Consider the following 25,194-nt stretch of genomic DNA (forward strand, 5'->3'; position numbering starts at 1 on the left):
ATAAAAAGATGGTCAGGAGGAAAAGATGCAGAATATATCTCTGGTTGCTTCGGAAATTTGCGTCTATGTAGTAAAGAAATAGTTGTAGAATTTGTCATGTTCATGCTGAATTGAGGCCCTGAGTCATGGAGTAGACAGGGGAAGAAGTATGGCATGTATTCTCACCACTTTTAAAAAATAATTTGTACCTTGTTTTGTGAGCTGTCATGAGTAGGCTTTCCCTTAGTCAGTTCCCTAATGTCCAGGTCATTGTCTTTTCCTTATGCTGCATTCATGATTGAGGTACCCAGGATTTTTTTTTTTTTTTTTTTTTTTTATCGCCAGGAAGCTGCATACCCTTTTTCTGTTTTTGCATGCCATGGTTTGAAATATTTTCCCCTATCAAACTGAAGTTTTAAGGATAATTCATTTTCCCCAATAACTGATTCACCGTCATGTGTGATGCCCGCCAAAGCTTCAGACTTACATGAGATAACCAGGGTTATTCAAGAAGTCGATAATATTCAAAACCAAATAAATCAGATTGTTAGCCCATCTCAGCCTTTGTAGGAAATGTAAAATTCCCATAGCTTTCTTGAAAAATTGATACTCTAATCAAAAACCTCATTTTTACCTCTGAGAAGGACTAGAAGCCATCAGACTTCTGATGTGTTAGTTGGGACTATTGTATCCTTAATGTTCTGAAGTGGGCAGAATTTGGTGAACATGGAGACATTGCAGGTTCTGCTATGATTGTTCTTTCTTTAAACTAGATTATCCCAACACAGGGCATATCAGTTTGAGGGATTATTGCAGATTATCAGCTAACTGTGGAAGTACATGACTTTCTTCTCAGTTACTTGTGTGTGTGTGTGTGTGTGTGTGTGTGTGTGTATATATATATATATATATATATATATACATATATAGTTCAGTATATTTGAACTATATGTATACATGTTTTCTCAAATATCTCAAATATTTGTGTGTATAGGTGAGTGTACATACCGGGTCCCTGAATGAGTTTCCATAAAACCTACATCAGTGCAGAGGTACTCATGGAGTGCCTTCAATAAAAAAGTCACTGCGCATTATGCGATAACATTGAACAGACTCCAGACATCCTCTTATCTTAGATATACAATAATGTAGCATAACTCAAGCCTGAAGGAGAAGTTAAAGCATTAGGTAACAGTAGCAACAGTAGCATGTTAGTGGAGTAATAACTCTCCTGGAGGATAACCCAGGATGGTTTTTATTGAATTGAGTTTACTTAGCTGGGTTAAACCCAGATAGGCATCACATTTACAAGAAGGTGCTAGCAAGAGGGCAGGTTATTACAAGCACATTTAGAAGATAAGCTGTAGAAAATCGAATAAAATCAGAGATCAGGAAGGGAACAGAAGTGGTTCCTGGTTCAACTTGTTGCCTTCATTGGTTCCATAAGAAAAATCATAATGCAATTATGCTCAGACATTGCAGGGAGGAATGGCTATGAGCTTTCTTAGGAGCCGCCTCTGTTACTCTTACTGACGAGCTTTCTTTATGTCTAATTAAAGTTGCTCTTTTTGCAACTTAAGTACATGTTCTGTGTTTCTATGGTCTTTGGAGAATTATTATTCAAAATCTCTTCATATTAGTTACTTTAAAAATGCTACAATAGTGGTCACTTGTTAATTTCTTTGGCTTCCTACACCAACTAACTGTCATGCCTTGTATTTATGGTATCTTCATTCTCTTTAACTGTGTTTCTGTTTTGTTTTGTTTTGTTTTTGTCTTCCTTACCTTTTCAAATTTAAGTCTGATGGATGTTTATGTTGCTATTTCTGTATTGTCTGTATATCTACCCATTGCCTTTTCTAAGTGTAGATGAGATGGGTAGACATATGGATTGTCTCCCCTGCTGGAACAATTCCTGAATTTTGTGGTCTTCACCAATCCTTGTCCAAGAGATTATGTCATCTATATGGCTAAACTCTTGCTTGACCATTCTAGTGATTTTGGTTCTGGGGTATTCAGCAAAATGGAGAAAAGTCATGCCTCAGCTATCTTTGAATTAAAATGCTATGATTTGAAGACTTTTTTTTTCTACTGATAAATATTAGTCAATAGAAGATATACCCTTATATGCAGATATCTTGTGGCAACATCCTGTTCTCATGGTTTGCTGAAGTCTACTATGAATATGTTCTGAGACCATCACCACCACCCCACAGCTGCTTCCTTTACCAGAACCATGGACTTAAAGTGCTTTTTGGTATTTATGCATGGACTTCTGCTTGTCAATGTGGTTTCTCATGCATCCTAAGTAAGTTTTTAGGAGAGAGAGAGACAGACAAAGGATGATTATTTGCATAAATGGAGGGATAATATTGTGACCTATTAACAGATAAAATTTTGTTTGTGGTGTTTTGATTTCATTTCAAACTTTTTTCTTCCTTCCCTCAATGACTTGTATTTTCTCTAAGAATGTTCTCTCAATAGTAGACCTTGATTTGGAAGTTGATTTTCTAGAGGAAACAAGTCTATTGCACAGTCTCCTGATCCTTTGGATGCTTCATCATTTCTCCTGTACCATGTAAGCACTTTTTCCCTTGCTAATGATCATAGTTTTAAGTCAGAAGACATTCATTCACTGTCTACTCTGTGAAGGATACTATGCTTGGCACGGTGGAAAGACAGATGATAAATACTCAAGGTGTACTGTCTCCTAAGACCTGAGAAGAGAGATACAGGCACGAATGTAAATAACTTTATGTACATAGAAAGTGCTTATGTTAGGAGAAAAAGGGTTATTAATTAGATTAGGAATAGATATGTCCAATAGTCATATATCTTCATCTTTAAAATCTTCTCTATTTTCTTAACATCTTAAAAAATCAAACTGGTGTCCATTTTTTTAATCTTCAGTTAATTCATTTTCTTTCTCTGTATCTCTCTCATACACACACGTACACACACACTCACCCTTTCTTTCTCTCAATAAAAGGTGCACTCAGACACATTACAAAATCCAGTCTCAGTCCCTGCCCAACTGTTATTTTTTGAGGAGAATCTGGAATGGCTTTCGACACCACCAGCACTTGAAGTTGCCTGGGTGTTTGAGGAGTAAGTTGGGGGTAAGTAGAAAATTCTTACCCATCTGATATTTTTGATAATAAAGTTAGAAAAGGGTCTGAGTCTGTGTGTGTGTGTGTGTGTGTGTGTGTGTGTGTGTGTAGGTGTGAGTGTGTGTGTGAGTGTGTGCAAGTGTGTTTGTTTGTGTGTGTGTAGGAGAGTAAAGTCTAATTCTCCTATGAAAAGGACATAAACTAACTCTGGAAGCCACCAGAACACACGACTGCACAAATGCCTCTGTGGATCCGGTTACCTTTCAATGACCGCTGTGCCCACGGTGGCCATCTTCCAGCGCTGTGGTATGTGCTATGCACTCAAGATTCGAAGGTGTCAGAGACATTTCCTTCTTTCATCATGAGGCAGGGTGGACCCAACGTCTCTGAAAGGTAAATACCAACCCCCCTCCAGGCGTGTGAGAGTTCTCGAGCGTGTTTACAGTGTGTCGCCTTTGTCTGCTCGGCACATACTTCACATTTTCTCAGAGGTAATGGGCGACCTGCCAATGACGTTGCACAGTGCTGGGGCTGCACAGTGTCTCTGGGGATATAATTCCTCATCTGCTTTACCCTTTCCCTTCTAGTGTTACGTTCCATGCTTGCTCTGTGCAGGGTGCCAGGCAGCACAGATTTAGGCATCTCCTCATTTGTCTTTCCTTTGATGGCCTTGAACTCCTCATCTGGTCGGCCCTTCACCACCCAGAGGAAGGTGGTGGTGGGACGTGCTTCTGTGGTGGAGCTGTATTGTTTTATATTTGTCTCCTGTGACACCCCTTCTGCTGTTTTTGTTCCCACCTTTAAAAAAAAAAGATCCATGAATATGAATAGCTTAAAGTGAACTAAACTGGTCATTGTTATTCCAGGAAAACTTTATACAAAAATACAAGCAATAATCCGCTTATATACACTCCACTCTCTTACACAATCACTCACCTTTCATCACTCTCCTCTGCTTGGCAGATGGAGTAGCCACCTTCTCTTTCCCACCCTACTAAATACTCATGAAAAGAAGCCCACAGAGCTTCTCTGATTTGGATTTCATTTTTTTGTTTTCTTTGTTGGCTTGAGCCTAGGTGCCTGGCAGCTGGAGGGCACTTGTGCTGGTAACTGCTGTAGAGGGAGCTCTCGTGTTTTATAGAGAGAGTGTGAGGCTACCTCATGGCATTTCACTGGAGGGCGATTTTTTGTAGAAAGCACAGCAGCTTTCCTCTGATGCACTGACATGGTAACATTGACCATGTCACTATTTTCCACTATTCAAGTGGAAAGAGGTATTACAGCACATTGGCAGACATCCCTTCATTGGAGATGTGTCAAACCATATGAAAACCAGCCACTACAACTCTGCAGTCCACACAAAGCTTCCTGAGTTCTAGATGAAGCCTCTTCATGGGCACCCTGGGGATACTGAGCAAGCTGCATAGTTTCTGGGTACATTACTTGGCTCACTTGGGGGATCATTATACCCTTTTCTATTTTCCTATACCTTCTATTTCAGAAATGCCCCCCAATTCCAAGTCAAAGCTTCGTCAAGATGTGGCTAAGTTATTGTACATGATTTTGGAAAGAGAATCCACAACTACAAATATGAATAACAACTGATCTGGATATTTTGAATTTGTAAAATGAAGCCAGTGCTTTGCAATGTAAACCTTCCTCATGTAAATTTGAAGTTGCTGATGAACTCCAAATGAGATCCCTGATTCCTGAGGGAACAGACAAAAAGTTGAGCATTTTATGGATATTTTAGTATCTCTCATCTGTCCATAACTTGAAATAGAGATATTCTGGGCTAGGACGCCCTACTTAGAGTATTGTCATTCTCGATTGTTAGTAAAATCTCAATGCTTTTTTCCTCCCAAGTAGGACCAAGAAACATTTAGCGCAAGCTAAATTGTCAGCTGAATGATGAAGTTATTAGTCAAAGTCTGTTTACATCCCTGCTGCAGGCCAGGCACGGAGATGAGTGTCCTGGAGGATACACAGATCCTTTGCTCTAGGAGCATGAGGACTACAGGAAACTAAGATAAGGAGACAGCGCTTCAACCCAAGACATTCAAAAAGGTACAAATAAAGCACGTGGATTCTGTTCATAGCGACCTGGGAAACAAAAACAAAAAGAGGTATTTTAAAAATACTGACTTGGAAATTCAACTTTCTCTAAGATTGATGTTCAATTCTCCTTCTCTGTCAGTCTGGAGGCAGCAAGATTTTCTCTCCTGGTGTCCTGCCATGGCAGCCACTTGGGTTACTTTATTAGGATTAGCAACAGTTTATGAAAGCCAAACAGAAGGACCGTGATTTACTTAGTCTCCCTGTAGCATCCGTGCAAAATCCATGTGGAGGTTTGAAAAAACGTTTTTAGACACATTTTTGTGGTTTGGGTTTGATTCTCATCTATAAAATCGTTGCAGAGTTCAAGGCTTTGATGAAAGGACCATAGATCTTAAGAAATAAAAAGAGCCATAAGCAGGTCTATCCAATTTCTTGTTTTCAAATGAATGTTTTTCTTTTCTGCTTAATGGGCGCTATTTGAGGTTAAATACGTCACCTAAAATTGCATATGGCATAAGCCTAGGAAGACTCAATTCATGGTTTCCTAGGAGAAGGCTGTTCCTTCCACCCTACCATCTTTTGTAGATGAGAAAATTAAACCACAAAATCCTGGAAGTTGGAAGAAAATTAATTTTGGGGACAGAGGGAGGGCTGACAATCTAAATTTCTACCTATAAAATAATACTATTCTCGTAAACCTTTATTGCTGTCTATTCTCATTATTTATTCAAGATGTATATCACATCTATTTCCAAAAAATATTTAAATATGTTGCAACCTAATACACCCTGAAAAATAAAACATCTAAAAATAGAACCAAACCAAATCAAACTAAAACAAACCCAAAATAAATAAAAACAGAATAAACTTTTTTCTATAACAACAACAAAAAGTAGTTAGCACATATCTAGCAACAATCTATTCCTGATAATGGAATTTGATATTCAGTTTCTTGGCAGATGAAATAAAATTATAAGTAGGTGAGACTATGTTATTCCCATCATCTTACCTGTTGGCTTTAAATTGGGTTTCCAGATTTAATAGAACACAAATAAGGGAGAAGAAAGTACTTTTTAGCACATATTGTGGATTGTCCTTCAAGTTTATTTGTATAAGGCATTCGAGTAAAAACAAAAATGTATAAGGACATTACTTCTCGGTTCTTGAGTGGGTGATTTAGAAGGATACTAGTAGAGAGGATTTTTCTGAACCTGTGACATGTATTGGTCAAGTTCCTCTTTTGCAAGGGGAGTCTTTTTCTAAATATTTTTACAATGCCCATTATTTGTAGAATGTTTTTCTCCCAGAAAGAGCATCAGTACTAGCAGCTTTTGACCATAAAATTATGATAAATGGTCTCAATACTATAACCACTTGGATTATGATGAGGAATCAGAATACACACTGTTTAGGAAGATATATTGAACACTGCAAATGCTCTGGAAGTATAAGGTAAGACAGCAGCCCTTGGTACCCTTATCTATTTATCAAAGGATTACCCAGGTTTGCTTATTACCTCAATATCACAGTTTTTGCTTGAAGCATGGATGCTAAGCCCTCCAGCAGGTCAGAGTCTCCAACCTTCCTCTGTCTCCCCCTATTCAGGATCTGTTCTGGAAATGGGCCAGTGGGAATGTGTGGGAATTCAGCCCTTTGTTTTTGGTATTTGGTCTGGCAGCCTTGGTCACCGATTGGCTTCCTTCTTTGGAGATGAACATCTTCTACTCCTTTGTGCTTGTGTGACAAAAACTCAACCCACACCTGCCAAAATGAATAGCCCAGAAAACTTGTTGTGGTGGTAGGATCAGTTTTTGTTTTTTTTTAAAGAAACCCTCCAATCACCAGGAATTCTAAACATAATTGGTTCGTTCCCAGAAATACAATAAAAGGAAACCAGAAGTATTATTTTAGTCCCTGGTTGTTTGTGAATAAACCCGATTTTCTTTTTCAGACTTTGAAGGTCACAGAATCAAATCAGGTGGAGTCACAGAAGGGAAGTTTCCCCTTCCATAAGTTCCTCCTGTCCACCTTTCTCCCCAGTTCTGTGTTAGACATAGGGGTTTGTTAGACTTAAATAGAAAGTAGAACACTGCTCAGAATTTCAGGGTCAAAGCAGGTCACAAAGATAGCTGCCTTAGAAATTACTGGAAGGCAAGCAACAGTGATAAATAAAGCAGGTCCATGAATCCCTGCAGTGCACCCCAGCACTGCTTCTCTGCTAGTGCGCAGTCTCCGCATTTCTGCTGGTCAGCAGCAGAATCCAAGGAAGAGGAGCTTATTTTTCCAGTAAGCCAGGACACCTCACCTCTTGAATGGGACAATGAGCATGGAATTTGATTTGTCTAGGAAGTAGATAATTAGACCTGGACCTTAGATCCACATAGGAAGATGACAGAAAAATAAAGAATGCATGTATTATTTTCTAGAGATCAAATCTTAAGAGCCTCTAATATCCTTTCCATAATGTGACCTTGAACGCAGCAAAAATCTTAACATATTGCTGGTCCATAATAGGCACCTGAATAATGTAAGTTCTCTTTCCTGCTTCTTTTACTTTTTCTGCACATCAAATAATATAATTTTCATCTCACCGCCCACGTCATTCCGTAGCATCTGTTGTTATTTCATAATATAAACACGTTCATATTGCTTGTATTTCTTTCCTTAGAGCTTACTGAATAGTAAGGAAATATTTTTCTAATTGATAAGCTTGTTATACAATTCTAGAACCTCCTCTCAATGGTTCTTATATCCAAATTGTACACCCTGGCATAAGTTTTAACAAAAGGAATGTTAAAAATAAGAACTAAGCTGTATCAAGTGCCAAGTATGTGGAAGGCATATTCTAGATGCTTTATATCAGGTATTTCATTTAATCCTCAAACTAACCCTAACAGAGAGGATAAATATTTCCCATCTCTATGTAAGAAATCAGCCTCAAAAAGATCTTACTCCAGGTCTTTCAGTTAGTAGGTCTAGAGTATAGCTTACTCAGATCCCAGTCTGCATTCTTTTTACCTCACTATAATACCCAGGTTGTACTAGAAATCCAGAAAACTGGAGCAAGAGGTTTTTCTCACTGCCTCTTTCAATTTTGTTTCCTTGAGAGCACTGGAAGAAGGGACCCATTCTACTAGCCACAGACAGCATTTGTGTTGCAGCCAGACTGATCTGGGGTGGGTCTGGGGTACTCTCATAATTCTCAATAATTCAACTGTTTGCTTCTTAGAGTTTTAGAGACTGAGGAGGTTCCCAGTAATAGAAGTCAAACTTGGTCCTTGAAAGATATCCTGATGTTTTCAGAAAAACAAAGTGGCAAGTGCAGAGCAGGACGGCAGAGGTCAGATTTCAGGGGAGAGTCAATTGACCCCTATTCAGCCTAAGAAAGGGGTATGAAAAACGGTGAGTCTGCCTCAATGAGGCAGAAGATCTGAAAGAAGATGCAGTCCTAAGCATATCTGGCTTAATTTCTTGAACCTGCCCTGATCCCTGGGGTAGGAAGGGGACTGAGGTTCTTGCACATAGGTAGGGGCCACCAGCCCATGAGAACTGGTCACCAGTGTTACTATATATTCATAGCAGGAGAAGTCTGGAGTTAAGTTTCCTAGAATAACAAGGCTTGTGTATAGTGAGTAGGTATTAGTTTCTTGTAGGATTATACATCTTACCCAGATAGACTGGACAAAAATCCCTAATGGTTATGGATACTTTCTGGCACCAACAACAAAGATCCCTCTCTAACTTGATTCCTCCTTCAAAGTGACATACAACAGAGAGGTGCTCATGGTGCATAAAGTCCAGTGACAGTTGCTTTTAAATGTGCTGCAAACCAGACTTAAATACTTTATATGGAGCAGCTCATCCTGACTTTACTAACAGCCAGATAACCAGAGGCAGAGCCTTGGAGGGCTAGTAGGGTAACTGTGCAGCCATGAAGTACTCCCTGTGGGTTACTGGCTGTGAGGCTTACTGAGAAGGGACATTCCAGTACATGCACTGTTTGGAAGTCCCTGAGATAATGTGAAGATGAGAATTAGCTTAGACAGTGGCCCCCTAGATGTTCAGTGGGCACAGCTTTCCAGGTCCCCCCAGTTCTTCACCAGATGTGGCTTAGCCTTATTGGCCCTCATGTGCTGCCTGTATAGGGTGAAGTCTCAGCAGGTACTGGGAAGGCTGGATGAGGCCACTGAGCCTCTTATACCCTACCCCAGCACTCTGGACTCAGCAAAATGACATCTGGGGTTCTTAACCTCTTTTGGTTCATGGATCCTATTGGCCGTGTGGTGAAGCCTACAGACTCCTTATCAGAATAATGTTTTTAAACGCACAAAATAATATATCTAGGGTTCTAACGGAAGCCAAATATACAGAAGAATGGTCTGAAATATCCCCCAGGGACTTCAAGGAATAATTAGAATAGAATGGAGAGAAGAATTTTCAATTATCGGGTTCCTCCTATGCAGGCGGGGTTCCAGTATCAAAACATTTAGGATGCAAAATGTATGATGTGAAAATATATATGCTTCTTTAGTAATGCAACAAATAACAAGATTTAGCAGCAGGCCTAATACCATGATTCCAATAATTCCAATGTCATAATTCCACAACGCTAATACTATAATTCCAAGTAGTGAGGAGTATAAATGATATTTTAAGGTATCTGCTATAAATGAAATATGATCTGAAAAACTTGTAATTTCCATTGATGACAAGATCACAGACATAGTATAATACTGATGTGCTGTATTGTTTCCATTCATAATTTGAGAAAATGTTCAATTTCAATAAAAGCTTAATGAGAATTAAGATATACTTTCTCCCCATCCTTTTTCAACTGACCTCCTAAATCCTCTCTGTGGATCTCAGACTAAGAACTCCTGCTTTATGTACTTGTGGAAAATGACTTTAGAATGGTTCTAGGTTCATTTTCTTACCTCACTACCAATATCACCTAGCTACAGTGACTTCCAGGTAATATAAAAATCCCAGCCCCACTGAAATGATGTGACAAAGATCATGACCTTGTGAAATTAATTCGTCTCCAAAGTCTTGGAGGGTTGAGCAGGTTAGACCCACCATGGCCAGGCACAAACCCTGTGCCATTTACTGGAGATACAGGAAAGTTATAGTAGCTTCATGAGATGCAGCAATACTGCAACCCAGTTAGCTGGACAAGGACTGATTTCAGGGTAATTTCTAAAAAAAGAATAAGGGGATGTTGCTTAGTGGTAGTACGCTTGCCTGGCAAGCTTGAAGCCAGGGGTTTGATCCCCATTACCACAAAAATAGATAGATAGATAGATAGGTAGGTAGGAAGATAGATATATATATATAGAGAGATAAAATAAGGCAATAAAGAGAAGCTAAGACCTCTATTTAAGCTCAGAATGGAGTGGTAGAAAGTATGTGGGCCTTGGACTTAAGTCCTGGTTCTACCCTTAATAGCTGGGTGACCTTGGGTAAGACAAAAATTTTCTTCTTAATTTCCTGTCCTCTCTGTTGGTAAAATGGGGGCAAATACTTCACACAACTTTTGTGATGGACACAAACAATATATATATAGAGAGAGAGAAGGGTGCTGTGTAAGCTGTAAAGCCTTGTGCACATATTTGCTATTATCATGTTACAAAGCCTTGGTGTTTAACTTTACTCCAGATGTGTCACCCAACAGCAGTCTCACTGTCGCACTCTTGCTGAAGTTTGCAGGTTGAGGCAAGACTGAGGGAGTGTCTGTCACTTTTTCCTCTCTGGAGACATCCCCGTGATTGCCAGCTCTGCCACACTGACTGACTATTATCCAAAGGCCAGAGAAAGACCTTCGATCCTCCTAGCATGTAAGACCTGCACCCCTGTTTTTCTGAGGAAACTCCTTTGACCCTTCTATTCCTCTGGCTTTCTTAGATTCTCTCCCCTCATCTGGTCTGGCCTCTGTCCAAAACCCTGGGATGGAGGTGAGGAGTGGGAGCCATAGGCACAGGTGCTGGAGAAGACTCGCTGGTCCTCGGGCTGCTCCCTGAGTTCTGTGGGGTGTGGTTTCCATAGAGCCAGCAGTAAGAGTACACGGAATAAAGTAGATTGAAGTCATTCAGCTTTGAAGACTTCCTGTATACTTTTAAAGCTGCCCCATGACATCATTTTGCTGGGCGGCTCAGAACAATAGGCGGGGGTGGGATGAAATGAATCAAATCTACAAAGTGCCAAGAACAGAAAGTCATGGGTTGAAACAGAAACGGCCACAGTGGATGTGAACTTTCCTGAACCAACCGGGAAAGGACTGGCCCCCCTCATTCTCCAAGATGGCCCGAGAGCGCCCCCCTCGGCCTCCCAGGCCCTTCCACCCACGCAGAGCCTGCTCACTGCTCCTTGTTTTTCAACTGCAGAGTGACCTCTCTCTGTTGAGGGGAACAAACAGGGGCAGACACACAGGGAAAGTCATGTGACTTGCAAAGGGTTCGTCCATCCAAGTTCAATAAATTAGCAGCCAAAAATTTTAATCAGATATTTAATCTTTCCTCCCTGTAAGGGAGAAGGGGTGTTTACTGTGGCTCTGGGCCAGGTTAATCTCAGAGAAGAAAGATTGCTGCTGCATCCTTGGTGCTGGGAATCCCTGAAGTCACTTTTTGCCTGTGGAGCCCTCCTCAGCTGGTAGGTTCGCCCTGTCTCTGGTAACTTTCTGCAGTTTGTGACAGGACTTCAAAAGTGACTGGACATTTTTCTAAACAAATTCAGATAGGAAAGGACTCAGAGAAGACCTGCAAAGCTTACTACAAGGACAGTCTGGTCTGATGAGTCTGATGGGTTGAGCTCTGCTCACCCACTCTGCACCCTCCCATCTATGCCCTCCCACCTCCTGAAACCTGCCAGTGTCCTTGGGGAGAAAGACTTGAAGGAGTCCTGCCGGGGATCTCCTAATTCTGGTGGCCAGACTTACTTAATTTGTAAATAATTAACGGATGTCTATGTTTCTGACTTTGGTTGAACTTTATTAATTGATCTGACAACGATTGACTGCCAGGCACTCTTCTACGTTCTTAGGACAAATCAAAGTACAAAAAGAGAAAAGCCTCTATCCTCCTATAGCCAATGCTCTATGAAGGGAGAGAGTGACATACAATAAACATGGTAATCTAATAAATAATATAAAGTTAGAAGGTGACAAATAAGATAAGGTGGCAGGGCATATATGTATGGACATATTAATTTGTAAAATAATTCACTGCCACATTTCCATGGTTTCTATTGCAACTCCCCCTGTTTATGCTGTTTGATTTGGCCATGAACGTGCAGGCAGAAATCTACTCCATAGTCGAGGGTGTAAGCTGGCTCATGAAGAGAGGTTATGGTAGAGACATTTTGGAGGCTATTCTTATCCCCATAAGAAATAGTTCTGTGATGCCTAGGAGCAGCTGTGAGTGGATTGTGGAATTGAAAGTTCTTGTAGGGGAGACATTGAAGACCCTGGCTCTGTTTGGACAGAGAAATCAGAAAGAGGTATCAAGCTCTAAGTGACTAGACTTTCCCACATGTCTAGTTTCGAGCTTGGATAACCATAATTATGAATGGATTTTTAATCCAATGTGGAAGTCAAGAGAGGCAAATTTGAAGAGCTTGATTTGGATGGCAAGTATTTAGATACAGCTACAAGAGTCATGTTCATAGTGATGATGTGATAAAACCACCAGAGTGAGAGGAAAATATCAAATGTAAGTACCAAGAAGTGATTGAGAGAAAGTAGGAGAAACATATTTTCTTCTGAATATAGCAAGACATGGTTTTAAAGCAGTGTTACTGAAATTTTGCTGCATTAGAATCATCTGGACAGATCTGAGCATTCCAACCCCCCAGGTTGCACCTATACCAATGATGGCAATCCCTGGTGGTGGGACCCAAGAGTCAGTAGTTTTCAACGTTCTCCAGGTGATGCCATTTATAGTCAGGGAAGATAACTATTTTTAAAGCAGGAAAAATGGATAACAGTTACACAGAGAGGAGGTGTGAAAGAAGCCAAATTTGGAGACTAGCAGAGCAATGATGGCCCTTTTTGGAATAATTTACCTGTGTGTTGTTATTTCACAGGTGAATGGACTTAAGACAAAGTGGTTGGATTTAGTAACCTCCCCAAGGTTGTACGGAATGGTAAATTTTAGTGTTGAGATTTGGTTTTTCTGGTACTACGGCCTATATTCATTTCACTCTACTGTAGTAGGGTAGAGATTGGAGAAATGGAGGAGTTTTTATTGACTGATTTATTATTTACTTTTGGTAAAATGGATGTTGAAAAGAGAACTTCATGACTTGAAGCCTCAGGCACAGGTGGCATAAGGAGTTGGGGCTCCCGTTTTCTGAATCATAGTTCGACCTTTGCTGTTAACTGGGTGCTTTAGTATTGGGGGCTTTCTTCTAATTTCTTGTTTGGAAAACAAACGTATTAAAGATTCTGTGAGTGTGGAGTGTGGTGGCCTATCAGTGCAGATGAACTAGAGACGAGCTGGATCCCTGGGAATTTGGTTTGCAAGGGATGAAATCCTCAGTTTGGCTACCTGCTCCTGTGACTCCAAAGATGAGAGTGCGTATGTTAGCTGGAGAGGAGATGCATGCCAGAGAAATGTCCAAGATGACTTTGAGGAGCTGAGGCTGGTCCAGAGCCAGGGGATGGGCATGGTGAACAGGACAGGTTGGGAGGGGGAGATCTAATTTGCCAGGGATCCCAGTGCTTGCTGTGAGATCCAGGCTGTGGATGGGGGGAAGTGGAACTTGAGAGCTGGTGGGAGGAGAAAAGAAGAGAAGCATTAGTGGGCCAAAGGTCAACGAGGTCAAACTTCAGTGGGAGAAGTGGTACTCAACCAAACAGTGGATGTTGTTGAAAAACCACTTTGGGATTCCAAAATAGGAAATTGGATCAAATGGTTTCTATAAACATTTTTAGTTCTATCTTGTATCTTATGATGCCACTGTATCTTTGGTGAACAGATGACCTCCTTGCCACCCAAAGAAAGTTTCCTAAAGGAATCCTAATTTCAGTTTGGAAATGTCTTCTTTTATTGAGTATTCTAAATATTTCACCAAAATATATCACTTTAAGGAGGAAAGTTTTGTTATTTTCTGATAAAGTGATAAATGATAGACTGAATGTTTACAAAGAAGCAGGTCATTTTTATGTTTTAGGCAATGGATCCACAACTCTTTATGACCTTTGCATATTTTCCTGGTATAAAACGTGCAATCACTCAATTCTTCTAAACATTGTTTCCCACATCTTTGATTGTCACAACCTAACTTTGTTTGTTCACATCACTTGATTAAGATGATGAATATCATAACAGGTCTGTGGACATTCCTTTTACTGTGACACTAAAACAACAGTGGTGACAAAGAACAGGTTAAGGCATAATGGATCTCCCTCTTCTATGGAATTACCCAAGACAGAGTAATAGAATCACTGAGGACTGCACTCAATTATTGTGAAACTTGTTCATCATGATTACTTCTCAAGACTTCACTATTGAAAAGCGTTTATTCTGAGTCTTGTTGGTTCAGAGAGAGAAAGGTATCAAATGCTCCATTCCCACCTTAGTGCTTCTGTTGACACAGGCAAACAGGGAGGGAGTGAGTGACATCTGGAAAATTTGACCTACGGAGTCAACAAAATGGAAAATTGCTGTCCTTAAGATCAGTGTTTTTGAACATTAAAGTTTATTGATCTGTTTATTTGGTTAATTGCCTTATACTTTCATGAACTTATTCATCAAATATTTGTTGAGTTCTGTTCTGTCAGCTACTCTGCAAGGCACTGGGAATTTAGCAGATTTAGAAAGAGAGATGTTGAATCTTCACTTAAATTTAACAGTTGAATACAGAATACAAATATTAAACAAATAATTGTCATGAAATTATGAAAGTTGTTTAAGGCAAATACAGGGTATTATGAGAGTGGCAAGCAGGTGTGAAATCAGCTCTGAGTTTGGAGAGAGACCTCTGAGGAAGGAACAATTGTGGAGCAAGTAGGATCTGGAATTATCCTTCTACTGTAAACAATGAGAAAAGGTGGGTGAAATATAGGAAACAACTATTTTCAGATATTAGGCAACAGGACATGTGGTCTTCTAATCCCTCAAATGTGGGATTACGATCATGCAAACCCTGCCACCATTAAAGTTTGTCTACAAGTTTAAGTCCAGTTTCAGGTGCAGGGAGCAGGAACTCAGTGTTCAGCAATCTTTATGAGTTGAGAGGATCAAATTTTTAGGAGCCTGGGGCATTTAGAAATTTGGGGGACAGAGCACCCAAAAATAGTTACTCAGAGAAAGAGTTTCAGAAATCTTCACAGAAGCTCCCTTAAGTCTTTGGTCAAATGTCAAAACAGAGGTGCATAGGGTGAAAACTCTGACACCAACCAAGAAGAAGTGTTAAGGAAAGTCCTATTCCTGGGAAGCTGTGTTACAAATAACTTCTGTAACTCAAACTGAGTTGAAAATTGTTCTAATTTCCTTCAGCCAGAGAGGAGGGGCCTGATTAAATACTTGTACCATAACAGATACCATAGAAGAGTAATGTCTAGAAATGGGGCTAAATTAGTTCCAGTTAATAAAGGCTACTTTACACCTAGCTTAAAATAACTTAAAAATAAGCCTAAAAAATATAAACTTAACTGACTCCTACAAAAAGTCCAACACTCCCAAAACTTAGACATAATCCAGTAAACAACATAAAATTCAAATTGTACTGCAACTAATAAGCAATTCCTAGACATACAAAGAAGCAGAAAACTGTGATCTATAACCAGGAAAAAAATAAATAGAAAGAAAAATATAGAAATAACAGAGATAATGGAATTAGTAGATAAGGAAATAAAAATAATTATTTTAAATGTATTCAAGGGTGTAAAGAAAAACATAAAACATAATGAAGAAAGAAATAAAAGCTATAAAAAAGAACACCATACCAGAGCATATGCTTCTGCTTCTACTTAAAGAAACCAGGAAAACAAGAGCAAATCAAGCCAGAAGTAAGTAGAAGAAAGGTAAACAATAAAATTTGAAGAGAAAAACAATGCAGAAGAGAAATTAAATTAAAAGCTGGTTTTTAAAAGATCAATAAAAATTGTTAAGATGCTAACTAGACCAATTATAGTCAAAGAGGCATAACTGCAGGTATTACAGAAATTAAAAAAATAATAAGAAAATGTTTGGAAAAACATTGTGTCAGTAAATTAGAAAACTTAGTGAAATTAAAAAGTTCTTTGAAAGACACATTTTATCAAAATTGACTCAAGAAGAAATAGAACATCTGAAAGACCCTACAGGTATTAAGGAAGTTAAATTAATAAATGTAAATTTATTTTATTTAAGACAAGGTCTCACTGAGTTGCTTAGCGCGCGCGCACACACACACACACACTCACACACACACACACACTCACACACACACACACACACACACACACACACACACACACACCCTTTGACCTGGATGGCTTTACTGCGTATTCCGTTCAGATTTAACAAGGTAATAATACAAATTCTATATAAACTCATTCAGATAGGATAGGAGGAGAGAACATTTACAAAAAATTTTTGAGACAAGGTTTGCTTTTCTGACAAAATCAGAAGAAAGTATTTTTAAAAAAAGAGAAAATGAAAGATCAGTATACCACATATACATGATTGCAAAAATCTTTATAATAAATTAGCAAACAAAATTCAACAATGCATAAAATTATGTCATGACCCTTTGGTATAAACACTCTCAGAAATCTAGGAATAGAAGGGAGCTCTTTGAGTATGATGCATTATCTATGAAAAACTTTTAGTTAACATCATGATTCATTCTGAAAGAACTGAACAATTTCTTTTGATATTGTAAACAAGGAAAAGATACCTATTCACATTATATTTACTCAACATTATACTAGAGGATCTGTTCACTGAGAAAAGGCATGGAAAAGAAAAATGATACTGAGAACAAAGAAAAGAATTATACTTTTACTTGCAAATAATGTGATTGTATTCAAAGAAAATCTTAAAGACTCTACAAAAAAGCCAGTAGAACTAATAAACAAGTTTAGAAAAGTGGTAGAATATAGGGTCAGAATACAAAATCAACTGAATTTTATATACTAGCAATGAACAAATGTGAATTGAAATTTAGGAAATGGATGGCACTAGAGCAGATTATGCTAAGTGAAGCTAGCCAGTCCCTAAAAAACAAATGCCAAATGTCATCTTTGATATAAGGAGAGCAACTAAGAACAGAGCAGGGAGGAAGAGCATGAGAAGAAGATCATGGTAAAGGAAGGAGACCCTCATTGTTATACAAAATTACATATAAGAGGAAGTGAGGGGAAAAGGGAAAATAAACAAGGGAGAGAAATGAATTACAGTAGATGGGGTAGAGAGAAAAGATGGGAGGGGAGGGAAGGGGAGGGGGGATAGTAGAGGAAAGGAAAGGCAGCAGAATACAACATACACTAGTATAGCAGTATATAAAAAAGTGGATGTGTAACCAATGTGAATCTGCAATTTGTATACGGGGTAAAAATGGGAGTTCATAATCTGTGTGAATCAAATGTATGAAATATGATATGTCAAAAGTTTTGTAATGTTTTGAACAACTACTAATAAAAAAAATAAAAAATAAATAAAAAAACAATTGCACCAAAAAATGTGAAATACTTAGGGACAAAATTAGCAAAATAAGTATAGCACTCTTACAATGAAAATAATAAAACAGTACCAGCAGAATTAAACCTCGCTGGGCACAGTGGTTCATGCCTGTAATCCCAGTGGCTCAGGAGGCTGAGGCAGGAGGATCACAAGTTCAAAGCCAGCCTTAGCAAAGAGCAAGGTGCTAAGCAACTCAGTGACACCTTGTCTCTAAATAAAATACAAAATAGGGCTGGATATGTGGCTCAGTGGTTGAGTACCCCTGAGTTCACTCCCTGGTTACCTCCTCCAGAAAAAAAAAAAATGAAACCTCTAAATAAGTTAAGAGATATACCATGTTCATGAATGCAAAGACACAGTATATTTAAGATGCTCATTTTGCTCTCCTTCCTTCCTTTCTTCCTTCATTCTTCATTCCTTTTTTCTTTTGCTGGGGATCAAACCAAGAATCTTGTTCATGCTAATCAGGTGCTCTATCACTGAGTTATTTCCCCAGCAAAATATTCATTTTATGAAACGTCATTTATCCAACACATTCTCAACTATTTTTCAACTATCCAAACAGATTCTAAAATTTTTAGGGTAGTGCTAAAGCTTTAAGTATTACAGATAATATATAGAAGAAAATCTTTAAACCTTTTAGAGTAAGCAAATATTTGTTATAACATAAAAGTCATGGACCAGAAAACATAAAATAGTAAAGAAAATTTATTTAAAACTTTAGCTCTTTGAAAATGTTATTGAGAATGTAAAAGGTCATATTATTGACTGTAGAAAAGTCACAAAGTGTATAACTGCCAAAAAAGTTGTATTCAAACTGCCTAAGAACACTTAAAACTTAATAAGTAGATGAACAACCTGAGTTTTTAAAGGGGTGAACTATTTGAGCATTTAACTACGAAGAAAAAAAAAGACATATAAACAGCTAACAATCTCACAGAAAGATGATTAACATCTTTAGCTATTAAGGAAGTGCAAATTTAAACTACATAAAATATCAGTAAAACCCATTAAAATAGCTAACGTCTAAAAGACAATATCTAGTATTGGCAAGAATGTTGACAACTGGAAGTCTCACATTGTGGGTGGAAATGTGATACTTGGAAAAACAATTTTTTTATGGAGCAAAATATATACACAGCCACCCCATTCCAGGTGTTTATCCAAGGAAAATTAAAACACATGTCTAGACTGGGAGCATTGATCAGTGGTAGAGCATTATGAAGCCCTGGATTCAATCTCCAGCATCAAAAAAAAAAATTAAAAACAACCAGTGTTCAAGTAAACAAATTATGATCTTTTTGAAGAGTAGATTTACTCGGGTAGAGTATTAAGTGCTGTGGCTTACATGTGGCCTTTAAAAGTTCATGTATTAGAAGCTCGAAGTCATATGTTAATAGCATTTAGAAGCAGAGCCTTTGGGAGTTAAGATTAGATGAGATCATGAGGGTGGGGTCCCCAATGGCATTAGTGGCTTTGCAAAAAAAGGACAAGAGATCTGAGCTAGCACACTTTCCCTGTCTTGCAATAGGATGACCTCTTCCATATTAGGATGCAGCAAAAAAATCTCTCACCAGATGATGAGCAGATGCTTCCACCATGTTTTTCAACTTTGCCACCTCCAGAACCATGGACCAAGTAAGCTTTCATTATTATAAATTATCTTGTATCAGGTATTATTGCCTCAGAAAGCAGGCTAACACATGAGGATTCTCCAGAGAGACAGAACCACAAGGAAATGATAACTAAATAGACAGTAGATAGAAAAAAAGAAAATATGAAAATGCAGAAAGCAAAGACAAAAATTTAAATACTCTTAATTCCATCACCTAAACAACCCACTATTGTTTTGTTTTATTTCCTTCCAAATTTGTCTTTCTTTAATGCTTGATATTACAAAAGAGTTGTAATGATAATGTTCTTACAAACGTCTAGCTTATTTTTTCCGTCAATATTTAACCAAGCATGTTGATTCATTTATTTGTTCATTCATACAATCAACAATGATTTAATAAAAGTTTGCTGTACATCCAGTATGATGAAGACAAGCAAAGACATAATTTCTGCCCTTGTGTAGTTTTCAGTTTATTATTGTTTAGTAAGATATTAAACAAAAAGCAAGATAAATACATAATTATAAATTGTTAAAGGTATTAAACAAAAACCAACATAAATACATAATTACACATTGTTTCTAGAAAGGAATCAAATAGGGTATTGTGAGAGATTAATGGGAAAATAGGTTAGATTGAAAAATCAGGAAAGGTAGGTTTGAGGAAGGTGATCGAAACCGAAAGATGTGGGATATGTTGGGTTTGCTAGTTGATGGTTCAGAGAGAAGCATTCCAGGCAGAGGGCACGGCATGAGGAGAAGATGAGAAGAATGTCAGGTTAGTGAGACTGGAGCCCGGAGCATGATGGGGGGAGCTACCAGGAGGCTGGAGATGGAGGGTGAAGTCTGATGATGCAGAACTTTTGTGGCCAGACTAAGAGGTTTGCGATGTATTCTAAGAGCAATAAGGAGTCACCAATAGGCATCAAAATGGGAAGACATCATGCTCAATTTATGTTCTTGAAATACTGCTCTGGCTAGAATGGAAGTAAGAGTGGAAAGGAGGACATCACTTAGGAGGCCACTGCAGCCATGTAGGTGAAGAAGGTGTGCCTGTAGATGAGAAGGAGAGAAAAAAAATGGATTTGAGAATACTGTTCAGGTAGGAATATAAATTGAATCATATGAAACTGCCATTTTTTGTAGTACAAAGTGATCATACAGTGAAAATTTCACACAATAATAATTGCACAGACATGGGAGGTCAAGGAAAGGGAGACTGAAGGATGATTTAAAATATATATATATATATATATTTTTTTTTGGTTCCCCCCTCCAATTTACTTGAGTAACTTGGATACAAGGATACAGGGACCACTGAAGTGGGGGAAAATAGAGAACCAGGTGTGGTGACCATGGAGGTCAGTTACTATCATTCATTGATTTCTTTCTCACCATGAAGCAGGAATGTTGTTTTAAGAACTGACTCCAGCTCAGTTCTCAGGAGCCACTAGTGATTGATCTAAGCCAGTCTTAGTTTTCCCACTTTATTTCCCGAGGCTAGTTTAGAATCCTAGGCTCAGCTTGTCTGCCTATTTCCTCTGGCCCATTGGTGAGTATGTGCCTAAACTGGTCAGTCAGATTGAAGGGAAGCACTTTTATTCCATTAGTGGGTTCTTTATTGATAAAATTTCTAGAACTTATTTTTCCAATAAAAATACTTCTCAGAATTTGGAATGATGAGTCAAAGGGCTTGAACTCTTTGAAGACTATATTATTAAACTACTTTAGAAAGCAATGGTCTAAATAATTCTTACACAAGTTTGTATGAAAGTGCCAATTGAACCATGTACTTTTACCACATTGGTTATCCTCATTAAAACTAATCTCAGCTAATTTGTTTGACAACAAATGTCACTTCATTTATAATTCTCCTTCTTTTATTAATAGCATGATTGAACTTTTTACCATCAAAGTATTTAAAAAATAGATAACCAAAAGAACATGTACTCTAAAATCTAAAACATTCTTTTCTGGTACCATCTCAAAAGAATGCTTCAAAATATCTTCTAAGGAGCCAATTTATTATATTTTCCCATTTACCTTACCCCACACACTGATATTGAATTATAATTAAATACAGATCATTTCTCAAGCTTTAATTTCCTAGAATAAGGAATATTTCATAAAATATATAAATCCAACTAAAATATAAGTCCAGGTTCTAAAACTGGAATTAAGGTCAAAGTTTTCTCTTGATGGAAAATTCAATACTAAATTTATGAGCTGATACAAACGAGATTTCATATCATTTCTCACCTTTTGTACAACTCAACAATCTTCTGTTTGCCTTCTGTTTAACGTACTAAGTGAAGAGTAATTAATTTTAGTGTGTTAATTTCTCTTTTGGAATAGAGAAATGAAGTACTTTAACTGAGCTGTCATTCTATCCTTGATTGTCAAAGTTTTAGTTTGCTTGATTTTCTTTTGCTCTTCTTGCAAATATAATGAAAGAAAAAGAAACAATTATTAATTCATTAGTTTCAGCACTTTAATTTTTTAAGAGTAAGGGGCCTGTCCTCTAAATTTTCAGTATTCTAAGATACTCTTCTTCCATATCATTAAGAGGACGTTTCTGGAAGAGCTATAGAAATCTGTTTTCTGTAATATATCTTGATCCAAACATCAAAAACATGAGAAGCAGCAAGAACTGATTTTCACTCCCCAGATTCCAGCAGCTGGAGATAGAATTTAACATGGAATCAGATAATGATTAATGTTTTTCTTTCCTCTTGGCATTAAATGATGTGCACATTTGGATACTGTGGCAACCTACTTCTCTTTATGCCATTTGTGTGCTTGACTTTATAACATTATCTTATAATGTTTTTTGATGATATATCTTTTGCTAAATGGTATGTTTTTTGTAAGCAGGAACTTTTCTCACTCCTCTTTATAAACTTCCTAGCATGAGTGTCAGGAACAGAATAGGCACTTAAAAAACACATTTTAGTGTACAGATGAAATTGAAAAAACCAGCAGACATTTCCATGAAGGCTGTTTTGCCTAGCACTGTTTATACTTCAGCCAGGCAAGGTCTAATCCTAGGTATTTATGATAGAGAATTATAAAAAAGAAGTTAAGATAAATTTTTATAATCAAAGAATTTCAAACATCTAACTCTCAACTTGGATTTTCTCTAACATCTTAATATGGTTGACTATTATTTCAGTCAAATTCTCTCTCTCTCTCTCTCTCTCTCTCTCTCTCTCTCTCTCTCTCTCTCTCTCTCTCTCTCTCTCTCCCCCCTCTCTTTCTCTGTATTTCCTAAAAGTTGTTGTTCTGGTAGACAAAGCAAATTTTTCTGAGAAAAAGCTAAAACTGGGTTGCAACTTATCAGGCTTTGAGGTTTACATCACCCTTTGGTGTTTTGCCTGAAAAAATACAGTTTGCTTCAAAGAACTGACACAGCTTCCAAAACAGCAAAGGGGCATGCACTGAGAGACTTCTGGTGATTTCTGACAGCTTGACCAGACACGTCCCTTTTTTGCAGACTCTGTGTTGTATTAAGCTTATGGTCTTTGTTTCATATGGGCGCTTTCTATGTTAGAAATTCATAAACATGCAAATCCTGTGCCCTTCCCACCCAAAGGGGAGAAATAGCAGGCAACCCTTCTACCCCAGGCTCTGCCCTTCATATATACTTCATTTCTTTATGACTTTCAAAGAGCTCTTACTGCAGCCTCTTACTCCCCTTTGAGTTATGTAATACCATGTTTTCTGGTTCTTTCCCTGCCTTGTTTCTCTCCTGTTAAGAGATTCACAATCTACACTATCAAACTCCTCTTTCCCGGTAAATGTGTTGTTAGTTAAAAAACTAAAAAATCCTTCCATCATTTTGAAATTTGCTCTTGCTTGCCAGATATATGATGCATGAGTACAGTTAAGTCTGCCTTATTTCTAGTTGTGGAGCTACAGATTCATTATTCAAATCCATTAATATTTTATTGAATTCATGCACCTTTCTCCCATTCAGTATTTTACTGTGTATGCTTGTTAATAAAAAAAATAGATTCAATTGCATGATTTTCAGTTCATTTCTTTTTTTCTTTTCAAAGTAAGATTTGGTTAAACCAAATTGGCTTCCAGTATTAGACCTGCACAGAAAAATGAAACTACCGTTGGCATCTTATTTCTGAGCCATCTGACCTCTTGTAAAATGAAGTCAAGAATCAGATTCTCATAGGGCTCTCCAAGATAAAAGGAAGTGGTACATGTCATGTGCTTAGCATACTGCTCTAGGCTTTAAATAAATATTAGCTCCCTCCTCTCTCCATTTCCCCATTTATTTTCCCTCCATCAGTGGTAAAACATTTCAGATCTAGGTTTGTCTGGATAAAAATTTGAAAAATGATAAAATGATAAATGATATAAATTTGACTGTAGCTAAAGCATTGCTTGGTAGGCATGACTCTCTGCCTCAATGTACTTTACACTCAATTTGCTTTCCAAACACTCCCAGTGAGAGGCAAATTCTAGATTTTTCCTCAAAGCCCTTCATTATCCAGAATCACACCATTTATCCAGTGCTAGCTTTTTCTTTGCACCTTGACCCCCCCGCCACAAGTTGGGCAATCTGAAGCATGAGCTTGAGCACTGCACAGGGCCATCCCCTGTATTTGCAGATGGTGATGATAATGCCCAAAATTCATCACGACTCTTTTCAGTCCTTCCAAGTCCCACTCTTCCTTCCAGATCCAATGCAAATCTTGACTCAAGGGCATCATTCCTAAACTGTTTTGTTTAGCATTTATTTTATACTTACAGCACATTTCTCTTTCAACTGGACACATTAGAAGTGCTAAGCTCATAGCCACATGTGGCAAATGGCTGTGATATTAGACAGCAGAGATCTACTCTATCTAATGCTCTTTGTTTCTATGATACTGTGGAGACTTTCACATATATTATCTTCAGTGGTACTCACAGCAATTCCTGTGAAACTGCAAGAGATTGCTGTTAACCATTGCAGAGGTGAAGAAACAAAGACACAGTGACCAAGATTCCAAGACCTTGACGAACTTACTCCAAACCGTATAGAAAGGGCAAAGAAACTTTTCTTGAACTCAAGACCTGAGGTCCCAATATCCAATAAGAAGTTGCTTCTTTAAATTGTATTTGCACAGATTTCTTTTTTTTTATTTTTTAATTTTTTATTTTTTTAATTGATTGCACAGAATTCTAAAGTTAACAAAGACTTTGACACAAATTTTCTCACAATTCATCCTCACAAAGCTATCTGAAGGTAGTTTCATTTTATTTATTTATTTTTGAGTAGTTACTACGTGTGAAGTCTACAAACTTAAAAGGCAATCACATACCCCGTTTCTTCCCATTCTTTTCACATTTAAAAATTGCTAAATTTATATTTACTAAATAAAAAAGGGGAGGGGATGTATCCTAGTGTTTTTCTTCACTTTTCTCTCCCCTTTCCCGCTTCTTTTTATGGTATGATTGCTCACTATGTGGACTATTCTACATGTTGATATTTTTCACATAATGGTATGTTTATTATATCAAGCATATTAGAAGATCCTTATTAATAGTACACACAAAGACTTACCTCATTCTTTTTAATTATGGTAGAGTAGTCCATTGTCTGGATGTGCCATAACTTATAAATGATTTCCTGCTGTGAAGATTTAGGGTGTGTTTAGTCTTTTGCTATGACAATATTCCAGCAAAATAAACTTGTACATGACTCATTTAAATGTTGTGAGTATGTCTGCAGTAGAAATTCTACATCAACATTTCTGGGTCAAAGTGAACATGC

The 25,194-nt window shown here is 37.8% G+C and overlaps 1 protein-coding gene across 8 annotated transcripts in view; it reads left to right on the forward strand.

Annotated features, from left to right (window-relative positions):
• The window catches only part of LOC144369840 (uncharacterized), a 188,005-nt gene that overhangs the window by 112,547 nt on the left and 50,264 nt on the right, over positions 1–25,194 (forward strand). For 3 of the 8 annotated variants that reach the window (XR_013429644.1, XR_013429645.1, XR_013429638.1), the window contains 4 exons: positions 2,113–2,557; positions 2,969–3,098; positions 3,283–5,156; positions 10,847–13,830. The exons of 1 other annotated variant lie outside the window; for it this stretch is intronic. The gene's annotated coding sequence lies outside the window, so the exon portion shown is untranslated. Of the gene's footprint in view, positions 1–2,112; positions 2,558–2,968; positions 3,099–3,282; positions 5,157–10,846; positions 13,831–25,194 lie in introns of those variants that run through there. 4 more of the 8 variants (XR_013429639.1, XR_013429641.1, XR_013429640.1 and 1 more) reach the window with 4 other exon arrangements.

This window comes from Ictidomys tridecemlineatus, chromosome 13 (genome assembly GCF_052094955.1).
Source record: "Ictidomys tridecemlineatus isolate mIctTri1 chromosome 13, mIctTri1.hap1, whole genome shotgun sequence".
NCBI classification, from domain to species: Eukaryota; Metazoa; Chordata; class Mammalia; order Rodentia; family Sciuridae; genus Ictidomys; species Ictidomys tridecemlineatus.